Raw genomic sequence first — 11,738 nt, forward strand, 5'->3', positions numbered from 1 at the left:
GGACATCACCAGATGGAACTCATGGACATTAGCAGATGCCGGGTTTCCTCCTTTTTAATGCTCTGCCAGGCCTTTATGCAGCGGCTTTCAGTTGCTGTTTGTTTGTGGGCCTTTCTGTCTGAAGTTTAGTCTTCAACAAGTGAAATGCATGCTCAATTGGGTTAAGATCAGGTGACTGACTTGGCTATTCAAGAATTTTCCACTTCTTTGCTTTAATAAACTCCTGGGTTGCTTTGGCTGTATGTTTTGGGTCATTGTCCATCTGTATCATGAAACGACACCCAATTAATTTGACTGCATTTAGCTGGATTTGAGCAGACAGTACGTCTCTGAACACCTCAGAATTCATTCGGCTGCTTCTGTCCTGTGTCACATCATCAATAAACACTAGTGTCCCAGTGCCACTGGCAGCCATGCACGCCCAAGCCATCACACTGCCTCCACCATGTTTTACAGATGATGTGGTATGCTTTGGATAATGAGCTGTTCCACGCCTTCCCCATACTTTTTCCTTGCCATCATTCTGGTAGAGGTTGATCTTGGTTTCATCTGTCCAAAGAATGTTTTTCCAGAACTGTGCTGGCTTTTTTAGATGTTCTTTAGCAAAGTCCAATCTAGCCTTTCTGTTCTTGAGGCTTATGAGTGGCTTGCACCTTGCAGTGCACCCTCTGTATTTACTTTCATGCAGTCTTCTCTTTAGACTTGGATATCGATACGCCTACCCCCTGGAGAGTGTTGTTCACTTGGTTGGCTGTTGTGAAGGGGTTTCTCTTCACCATGGAAATGATTCTGCGATCATTCACCACTGTTGTCTTCCGTGGACGTCCAGGTCTTTTTGCGTTGCTGAGTTTACCAGTGCTTGCTTTCTTTCTCAGGATGTACCAAACTGTAGATTTTGCCACTGATAATATTGTAGCAATTTCTTGGATGGGTTTTTTCTGTTTTTGCAACTTAAGGATGGCTTCTTTCACCTGCATGGAGAGCTCCTTTGACCGCATGTTGTCTGTTCACAGCAAAATCTTCCACATGCAAGCACCACACCTCAAATCAACTCCAGCCCTTTTATCTTCTTAATTGATAATGACATAATGACAGGACTTGCCCACACCTGCCCATGAAATAGCCTTTGAGTCAATTGTCCAATTAATTTTGAGCCCCTGAAATGAAGAGATTGTGTTAAAAAAATGCTTTAGTTGCCTCACATTTTTATGCAATCGTTTTGTTCACCTCACTGAATTAAAGCTGAAAGTCTACACTTCAACTGCATCTGAGTTGTTTCATTTAAAATTCATTGTGGTAATGTACAGAACCAAAATTTGAAAAAAGTTGTCTCTGTCCAAATATTTATGGACCTAACTGTATTTTGTTTCGTAGACCACTGTTATTGAGGGGAGTTAACTGCTGCTGCTGCTTTGCAGTAAGGAGATAGTGGGTTCAATTCCCTGGTCCTCCCTGTGTGGAGAGCGATTTGAGTAGTGAGAAAAGCGCTATATAAATGTAAAGAATTATTATTATTATTAGTTATTTAATTTTCATGCAACAGTGCCATCTGCTGGGAGATACAGGGCAGTGCCCCACTTACCCTTAATACAGAGACACCACTACCCCTTGAAGCATTACCAGAGTGTGTCCTCCTCTAATGTGGAATGTCTACAATGCCTTCATTACAGCCTCTACAGGCTGGAAGTTCATTAAGGCATTACAGTACACCCAATGCACTGAGAAACTCAGATTTCATCTTTCCCAAATACACTGCTATGCTCCTTGGTTTTTTTATGAGCCTGTTTGAATCTGCTACATAATGGGTAGGTTTTCTCAGTGAGCAGAAAGATTATACTGTAGATGCATATATGAAAATTTAATCTCTGTTTTATTGAGACAGCCTCAAGTGTATACTTATTTCATTTGAATATGGAATTGCTACTTCTCCAAATGATTATGTGAATATTTAGCTTGCTATTACTATTTTTATAGTCTACCCATCTTTTGCCTGTAATAAACTGTTTTTCTATAATAATACATTTACTTAACAGTTTTGGTTATCCAAGGAGCTTTACAAAATTTGAGACAGAGTGATTTGCAGTGTATTTCTTTTGCTTTTCCAATTGGAGCACAGGCAGCTGAAGTGACTTGCTCATGGTTACACAGTGCCAGTAGCAGGATTTAAACCCACCGTCAGGGTTTGAAGTCCAATGTCTTAACCGCTACAATACACTGCCTGCATGTTTTGTGAGGAGTGTTTTAAAATCAGTGTATTTTGCTAATCCACACTGCTTGTGCAGTATGTCAGTTGTAAATTACAATAAATCCTTTATATTGTTTTTTGACAGCCTTCGTAGCTCCACTGTCGGCTGTTGAATTAGCCCCCAGGTAGTGCTGCTGGATCTCTCTAGGGTGCCCTTGGAGATAGCAATTTTTCCCTTTATGTATCTAATATTTTACTTCTCTGTGTTTGTGCCTCCTGGGTTCACTTCCCAGGTCCTCCCTGTGTGGAGTTTGCATGTTCTCCCCGTGTCTGCGTGGGTTTCCTCCGGGTGCTCCGGTTTCCTCCCACAGTCCAAAGACATGCAGGTTAGGCGCATTGGCGACCCTAAATTGTCCCTAGTGTGTGCTTGGTGTGTGTGTGTGTGTGTGTGCCTTGCGGTGGGCTGCCCAGGGTTTGTTCCTGCCTTGTGCCCTGTGTTGGCTGGGATTGGTACCAGCAGACCCCCGTGATCCTGTGTTAGGATATAGCGGGTTGGAAAATGACTGACTGATTGACTGTTTGTGCCCACTTTCCTAAATTTGTATAAATAGTTGCATTCTTATTACATGTGAGGTGTTCCATCCATCTTTCTCTCCCCATTCTTACTCTCTCTCTCTGACTGTCTTTATGGACATTACATTCTCCTGTGCCATGGCTGTGGCTTTTGCTCGCTTGACAACCATATACACACTAAATAACACCCCTCTCAACACTTACATCGAAATCTCTTCGCCATGCTTGCTGTAGAAGAGGGAGGATGATGAAAAAATGCTGCTCACTCAGTGAGAATGTATATAAAATTGAGTAAAACAGGTAACACAAATTAACAGTCTCATCAAAGACACACGCAACAGTGAACAGCAGGCAGCTTCCCAGATGATCCCTTAAAAATACTTCAGGGGCATAGTGTGGGCTTCTGTCATGTAGATCCTCTACAAAATGCATAATTCAATATGACTTAATATATATAAACAACTTATCCTGGTTGCAAAACATTCCTCTTTATTCTTTCTGTTCATTGTATATGTAAGAAACCTAAAGACAGATGTGGCAAAATGAGGCTGCTCTGGAGTGGACCCTGTGCCCAGAAAGACACCAGTACGTTAAAAACAAGGATACTTTATTGAATAATGTTAAATATAGAAGGGAGAATGAAGGTACCAAGTCTATGCCCCTATGGGCCTGCTTATGCTCGTCTATGGATATTTACTCCAAGCGTATCACTAAAGCTGTCATTTGTACTTCTCAGATATCCTCATTGTCTTCTTCCTCCTTTACCAACCCTCCTCCATCTTTTTTGCCTCCTTCTCCTCCTCGCCACACAAGTTTCTACCTCTTTTCGTCTATGGACTCCAAGTCTTCTACAAAGAAGGTTGAGGCCATTACAATGCTATTATTTTGATCTGCCAGGAAGCATTTCCATAACCTCTTCTCCCACAGAGAGACTCCTATAAATATTACAATTCCCAAGAGCCTCTGTAAGAACGTGAACAATTACAGCAGGATACCTAGGGGATTACCAGTTGGTGTGGCATTCTAGCTGGCTAATGATACGATTGTTAACACTTCCATTTTACTCTCCATGACAAAGGCATAGAAAATAACATTACATCACTGATATTTTCACAGGTTCAAGGATATCTGCCAGTTATGACAACCTTCTATGATCAATATCCAGATATCATACATGGAAAAGATTTGTACATTCTATTTTTCTTCAAAATAAAACTCAATATGTCAAAACAACCACAAATATGCATTGATAGGCTAAGACGAGGATTCATAAAGTAATCAGACCGACCCCTTCACTTTCTGCACACTTTGCTGTGTTGTATAATTAAGTTGACATAGATAAATTAGCCATTTTTGCCCATCCATCCATACTCAGTAGTTCATAATGACAAAGTAAAAACATGTTTTCAGAAAGGTTTGCAAATTTATTTAAAAGCATAAACTGAAATCTCTCATTCATACAATTATTCAGATCATTTGCTGTGGTAATCCATATTGTGGTCAGGCTCATCCTCTTTGCTTTAATTGTTCTTGACATGTTTCACAAATTGAGTGGAGTCCACCTGTGGCAAACAGAATTGATTGGAAATAGTTTAGAAAGGCACACACCTGGGTATCTAAAGTCTATCTATCCACACCCTGCATGTCAGGACAAAAACTAAGCCATGAAGTTCAAGGATCTCCCTGTAGACCTCCACGATCACATTGTGGTGAGGCATAGATCAGGGCATAAAACCATTTCTAAAGCTTTGAGTGTTCCCATAAGCTCATTGGCCTCAATAATTGTGGAATGGAAGAACAGGAAGAACTTTGATACCACCAGGACTCTTCCCAGAGTTGGCCCTCTGTACAATCTGAAAATCTAGGCAACAAGGGCCTTGGTCACGGACATGGCCAAGAACCTACTGGTCATTCTAACAGAACTTCAGTAGTCCTCTGCCGAGATGGGAGGACCTATCGAGGGACAACCATCTCAGCAGTACTCCATCAATCAAGCATTTATGGTAGAGTGGCCAGCTAGACTGGAGTTTGCCAAACAAAATTTAAAGGTATGTAAATGACTGTAAGAGCATGAAGAAAAGATTGCCAGGTCTGATGAGAGTAAACCTGAAGTCTTTAAGCAGAGCTCCAAGCACTAGGTCTGGCAAAGACTAGGCATTGTTCATCAACCTGCCTAATACCTTCTGTACAGTGAAGCATGCTGCTCCAAAATGCACACAGCCTCAGACTGGGATGCCAGAGTAGCTTCAGAACTAGTCTCTGACTGACTGTCTTTGAATGGCCAGCCAAAGCCCAGACTTAATCCTTATATTTACAAAATAATTAGCAGAAGCAAAATATTAATAGAACATCACAGTAAAAAAGAGAAAAGAAGACACAAAATGGTAAAATACAAAATTCTAGGGTCAAGACCTAAAATTGGCCATCACATACTTCCTTCCTTCTTTCATCCTCACTCAGCTTTTTCTTTTGAGTTCTGGTCTCACTTTGTTCTGACTATGAAGTATGGAGTGTGTGCTTCTTAAAATCAGGTCATTGAGGTATACTGATAGGTAGACAGAGTAATGGCATCTTCAAATGTTGCTTCCACTCATTAGCCTCAAGCTTAACTACACCTTCAATGTAAAGTGACTTTTTGAAAGAAAGGGAAATGTGCAGCCACTTAGGAATTCCTGTTCTACTCTGTGCTCTTGTAGACTATAATATGCCTCTTGACAGAAATGTGCGAACACTTAATGACTCATGCAAATACTTCAACAAGTTACTGGAAGTGTATTATTTTCAAATATGTCTTTCATTATTAATTTTCCATCTATAACGGTTCCTCTGCCAAGAGTGCTTGAGGAAGTATTGCATACTATACTAGTGGAAGACAATGAAGGCCATTGGATAAGGCAGTGCAGAAAATGTACATACAAAAGACACAAATTAGCATAAATTCAGATAGAACTTAGGAAAAGAGCTCATACCAGCTTTATTTATGGCAGAGTTAGTAAAGAGGAAAAACACAAAGTATCAAACAAAGAAGGATAATTAAACAAAGTCTGGTCACCACAGGTCTGGCCCTGGCCCTCGAATGGGGTGAATTGCTCAGTTGCCCACCTCTAATACAAATCATTCCCAGTTATCTTACACTCTTTATCTCTGAAGCTCTCTGCCATTAAATACCTCATTATAATTTATGTCTGAAATCTAATCTCATGTGACTCATTTGTCAGACACAAGGTGACCATTTTGCACTGTATCTAAAATTCAGTTTCCGTTTTTTCCTTTCTTAGAATAGGAAAAAATTTGGCCCTTTCTTTCAACAGGGCTACTACCTCACAGCACTCTTCGAAGAACTTGAATCTGTCCATTCACAGCACCTTCCGTCCATCCATCCATTATCCAACCAGCTATATCCTAACTACAGGGTCACGGGGGTCTGCTGGAGCCAATCCCAGCCAACACAGAGCGCAAGGCAGGAAACAAACCCCAGGCAGGGCACCAGCCCACCACAGATTCACAACACCTTCAACCTTAATATTCAATAAAAAGAATCTGGATTTCAAGAATATTTTTGCCTGTCTTCCCACCCCAGCAGATTGAAGGGCTACCGAAACTTCATCCTGGGAACTCTTCATGCCTCCTGGACCATAACGGGTACAACTGGATTCTCCTAATCCAAAATGCCATTAACTTTATGTGTTGTATTACTAGAAAAGAGAAGGAGTTCTTTCTCATCATTTAATGTTCACAGTTAATCTATCAGTACTACATTGATACACCCCAACAGCGTGATCCTCTAGATTCTAGAGTCTAGAAGTATAAATAATTATCCTATGCTAGTGCTGTTCCTGTGTACATTTGCTCCATCCAAGATAATGAGACCTGGCAACCACCCATATCATTTATCACTTCTGCCAAAGGTTAGGCCTGATTAGACCACATAGTGGTGATCTCCTTTTCATAAACCACACCAACCTGGATTACACTGCTTTGCAACAATCCACCATTCAGGCCTGTTACTGGGGATTTCCCTTGCATTGCTCAAATTTTCTGTTCCTTTTGGTCCTCATTGTGGCACCCTGCCAATTTACACCAGCAACAAAGGAATGTCCATTCCATGACATATTTTATTTCAGTTTCTTTCAAGAATATATGGGGTTTCCTCTTCCTTCAATAGGTCAGAAATGTGTCCATTAAGGTCCAGTGATGCTCCCTGAATAGATGACTCCTACAAAATATGTAAATGTTTCTTTGAATTAATGAAATGCATGTTTTGGCATATTTCTTTTCAGGTAAACCACAAATTCTCTGTGATGGACTGGCACTGTGTCCAAGGGTTTGTTCCTGCCTTGCATCCAATGCTTTCTGGGATAGACTCCAGTCCTCCGCAACCCTGTTCAGGATTAAGAAAGTGGTAGATATGGTAAATTACATAAATCTTGATAAGACTTCCTTTCCTGACATCTTAGGAGTCACATCAGCTCATTTAAAATTATTGGATCTTTCAGAGGTGTTTAATCTTAAAAAAAAAAACACGTAATAAAAAGGGAGAAACAGCTTGGTAACTTCTAAGAATTACTGAGTATATTCATGTTGCTTTAAAATTTCCAGAATATGGTTTTTGTTTCTTTTTAGAATATATTTTTGTAATTTTTCAATCATTTTACTATCCCAGTGAATGTACTTTAAAGCATATATACAGTATAGTGCAGTGGAAAACATCAAAGGGAATGCCCTAAAAAGATTTCTCTTTTAGTAAAAAACAAAAGTAAATTACTATTGCTTTTTATCATTACTTTGTTTATAAAACATAGATCTCAATATTAATGCTATAGCTTTGATGGTCCTTTTTAAATATTTAAAATTTAAATATTTATTGCAAGGTCTCTAGCCTGACTGCTCCAGCAGCATTGCAAAGCATGACTGAAAAACATGAGAGTGCAAAGAAATCAAGCTGGTGGTTCAGTCTCTTTTGCAAGGAAAGTTTCACATTTTTGTTGTAAAATATTAATAACAACAAATAAACAATACCATACTGTACTATTCATTACTATTAGCATTTTAACTATTTTTGAACAGAATTCTTGTTTGTATTAGTATGCCCTGAAATGTATTGTCATCCCTTTTATTGTTGGTTCATTTCATGCTCTGGGTCTGGCACCTTATCACTTTGTAATGGAACAAACAAACTGAGAAAATGATGGGAAAATAGGTGATACTACCTCTTTTGTCTTGTGTTCTGTTTTAGGCTTGGCCATCATGCCATGTCACTATACAGCACATGCTTTCCCTTCCATGCCATTGGGATGTTGTAATAACTAGGGCCACCATGTTGCATCAATTCCCAGTCATGACATTTTCCTAGCCAGTGTCACCAAATGGTACAGGTTACATAGGCTAAGGTGTGTATGCAGAAATGGTCTATGGCATAGATGATGCAAAAAATGAATCCTGTTTTATTAAGATATGCTGAAAAAAGAGCAGATAAATGGGGTTTATGAGAGGTGGATTGTCTATGTCGGTGAGTATGCTTGTGCTGGACCTGTTCCTAGCTGTTCGGGGAAATCCTGGAAACTTAGCATTAGTATTAGCGTTTCAGAACACAGTCTAAGGCAGTGTCTCTCAATTACTGGGTTACCAGTGGGTTGCTAGTTGCTATTTTTTATAACGGCATTGAGTTGGGGAGAGGGTTGTGCAGTAGGTATTGGAGCAATGGCAAATGTGCTCGATTCCCCTACCCACTTTGATGATTGCACTTGATTCACCAAGGGAGACACCCCCCCTACTTAGTAGGTTGCAAGGATACTTAAATGGTAAAAAAAAGGTGGATAAGCTTGATAAACACTGGTCTAATCTATTTCCCAAAAGAACACTTCGTGTTCCACAGATTTGGAGTATTTTTTATATATATTGTCATAAACTTGACTCAGAGTCATAGAAAGGTTTGGGGCAGCCACCTGTATAATTGATTTCCTGGCTGCAAAGTCGTTTTTAAATGAATACAGCACTGATGTGCACAAAACCGAGTCTAAAACAGAACTGAGGGAATAGGGAAAATGTGGAGGCTTTTAAAGGGGAAGACAGGAAGTGAGATCAAAGGGGTCAGGCTCATGAAGGTCTTCAACCATAGGCTCAAGCCCGGACGTGACATCACAGGGGCCGGAGCCGGCATGGTCTTCTTCCATAGGCTCGGACCTGGAAGTGACGTCAAGAGGGCCAGGTGGAATCTCCTGTGAATGGTCTGCAGGAAAGGGAGAAAAAGAGTCAGTGCTGCCTCCCATGCGCACGTGTGTGACAAGATTCACATCAACCACAAGCGTTACCTGGTAGGTAACCACCCACACAATTCAGGTCGTCGAGACTCAGACTACGAATGCAATGAATGTAATTACTCCAGACCTACAGGCTGTCAAATAAATGAACCACACGCCGTGGCGCAGCGTAAAGGAGCTTCGTCTCTGTCGCCGAGGTTCGATTCCCCGAGAGGGGAGCAGTAGAGTGTGTATGCCTGATGAGCCCAAATGAGGGAGAAACACGTGTCACGTACTCTTTGCATTATTTGACAGTAAACTATGCAACATTCCATGATCTGCTTCTCGCAACTGAAAGAGGGTACCGTGGCGGATGTTTGCCGAATGGAGACCACAAGAGTTACCTGGTAGGTAACCACCCACACAATTCAGTGCTGCAGCACTTCTACTGAATTACGTCCCTCTTATAGTCACATAAGATTATAATTACCATGTGTACATCACAAAAAGTAGATGAGTCGTATAAAAAACAGCTACACCAGCAACAAGAAGATGAAACAACAAAATGGGCAATGTTTCATTTTTTAATTTTTTGAAGAGTATCTTATATATACAGTAAATGTCTATGCGTGGAAGTGTGTGTGTCTGTCTGGCCCGAAAGTGAGAAGTGGAGTCGGGGTAATGGATCCACATCCGAAGAAACAGAAAACTTGCTTAGCCGCTAATAACACAAGCGAGGCCGGCATGTCAGCAAAATGAAATCTTAGAAGAAACATAAAGTCGCTTAGCCGCTAACATCGGCAAAATGGTATCCCTTTTTACTTTTCCTCCCGCTGCTAATGCACAAGTGAGGCGAGCACATCAGAAAAACGAATTCTCCTAGGAGAGAGACGCACAGAGTAGTTTCTTTCAATTACATGACATCTCTACATTTTAGTTTTTTTTCTGACAATTTCAATAGTTTGTAGGACCCCCAGCTTTTTACAGCACAGGCTTACACAGCTAGCATATATATCTTTGTCCCCATCTCTCCCCTCCCCTCTGTCTGCAGCATCTACAAAAATCTTTAAAAATATTACAGAATGTTAAACATAGCATGCATATCTATGTGTCAAATGTGTATATAAATGGAATGGAAGATTTTTTTTTATATTATTATTATTTTAATCAACTAATACCATTGTAATAAGTGCTATATATGCGGCCGACCCGACACAGACTGACAACGGAGGCACGTTAAAATGAACAAAAATGCTTTTATTTCTTCAGCTGAGGTCCACGTCTTGCCCGTGTCCCTCAGCCCTAACACAGTCCCAAAGCACACCAAATCAACTAAAGTAAAGCACCACAACACAAAGTAAAGCACAATCTTCTTCCTCCACTACTCCTCCCAGACAACCTCGTCCTCCTCCTCCCGACTCTGGCTCCCGAGTGGTGGCTGCTGGCTCCTTTTATTAGGCACCTGGAAGTGCTCCAGGTGCTTGATTGCCGAGTCCCGGCCACACTTCCAGGTGTGGCGAAAATACTGCCCACAAGGGCCCAGCAGCTCCCGCTGCAACACCCCCTGGCGGCGCCTGCGGAACCCAACAGGGCTGCACCAAACTCCAACTCCCATGAAGCCCTGCAGGAGTTCAAGGCACTGCTGCAACCCAGGGAGTCTGCCATCTGGCATCCAGGGGGAGGTATTGGGTCTCCCATGCTTGCTCCTCTGGAACATATGCTGAAGGGGCGTCCATCCGCCCACACCATATATTTTTGTCAGCAACAACATGGTGGCTGCCATAAAAAACAACACAGAAAATGGCAGAACATGCTAACTGACATTAAAAAGTGTGGAATTGATGTCACAAAACAACTGTAAAATTAAATAATTATTAAAATAGCAACACCAGTACAGTAAAAAAGGAAACAGAATCATTTAGGAGTTTTTAATTTAAATATAACCTGGTAACTTCCTTCTTTTGTAGTTCATCTTTGTCCTTAAGACGTTCACAGTGACTTAAATTGCTACTTTCTTCTCTTCCCTCTTCATTCATGCGACACGTGGATGCTACCCTCTAGTGTATTAGGGAATATAAATTCCAAGCAGGCTACCTCCCCTGGTCCTTTCATTATTCTGGGCCTCCCTTCCTGGCAAGGGAACAATTTCCAACCTGGTCAGGACTCCAGTACCCAACACTGACCTTCCTGGGAAGGCATCACCAAGACAGGATGCTGGACAATCCCATATGGCACTTTTGCACTTTAAAAAGATCTGTTTCACTTCTCTGTTAAATGGATTTTCTATGTGAAGACTGCACATTCTTCTCATGTTCACCTGGGCTTCCCTTTGTGAACTCCAATTTCCTCCTGTTTCACAAATATGTGCATATTAAGTGAATTATCAGTTTTCTATAAATGTGTGCAATGGACCAATGTCTCACTGAGAGTAGGATCCTGCTTTGCGCCCAGTACTGTTGTAACAGATCTGTTTTCTATGACACCGTCATAGAGAAATTGGTTTTAGATGATGGATGGATTTATATTTTTTAAGGCGAGAACTTTTTAATAATGACAGATACGAGTTTTCCAGTTTGTAAAATGACAAATGTATTGGACCCAACAATTCCTCCACAGGAGATCTCAGAAAAGACTCTTGGCAAAATTCAACTCTAGTAAAGTGTTTACATTTGCATACAATATAGACAAATTAATTTGAGATTGGTAAGAAGATTTTTACCTAATTTTTCATCTCCTATTAT

General features: G+C 40.9%; 1 protein-coding gene across 1 annotated transcript in view; it reads left to right on the plus strand.

Annotated features, from left to right (window-relative positions):
- The window catches only part of rab9b (RAB9B, member RAS oncogene family), a 1,039,984-nt gene that overhangs the window by 234,006 nt on the left and 794,240 nt on the right, over nt 1–11,738 (plus strand). The gene's annotated exons all lie outside the window — the stretch shown is intronic.

Source organism: Erpetoichthys calabaricus, chromosome 12, assembly GCF_900747795.2.
Source record: "Erpetoichthys calabaricus chromosome 12, fErpCal1.3, whole genome shotgun sequence".
Taxonomy (NCBI): domain Eukaryota; kingdom Metazoa; phylum Chordata; class Cladistia; order Polypteriformes; family Polypteridae; genus Erpetoichthys; species Erpetoichthys calabaricus.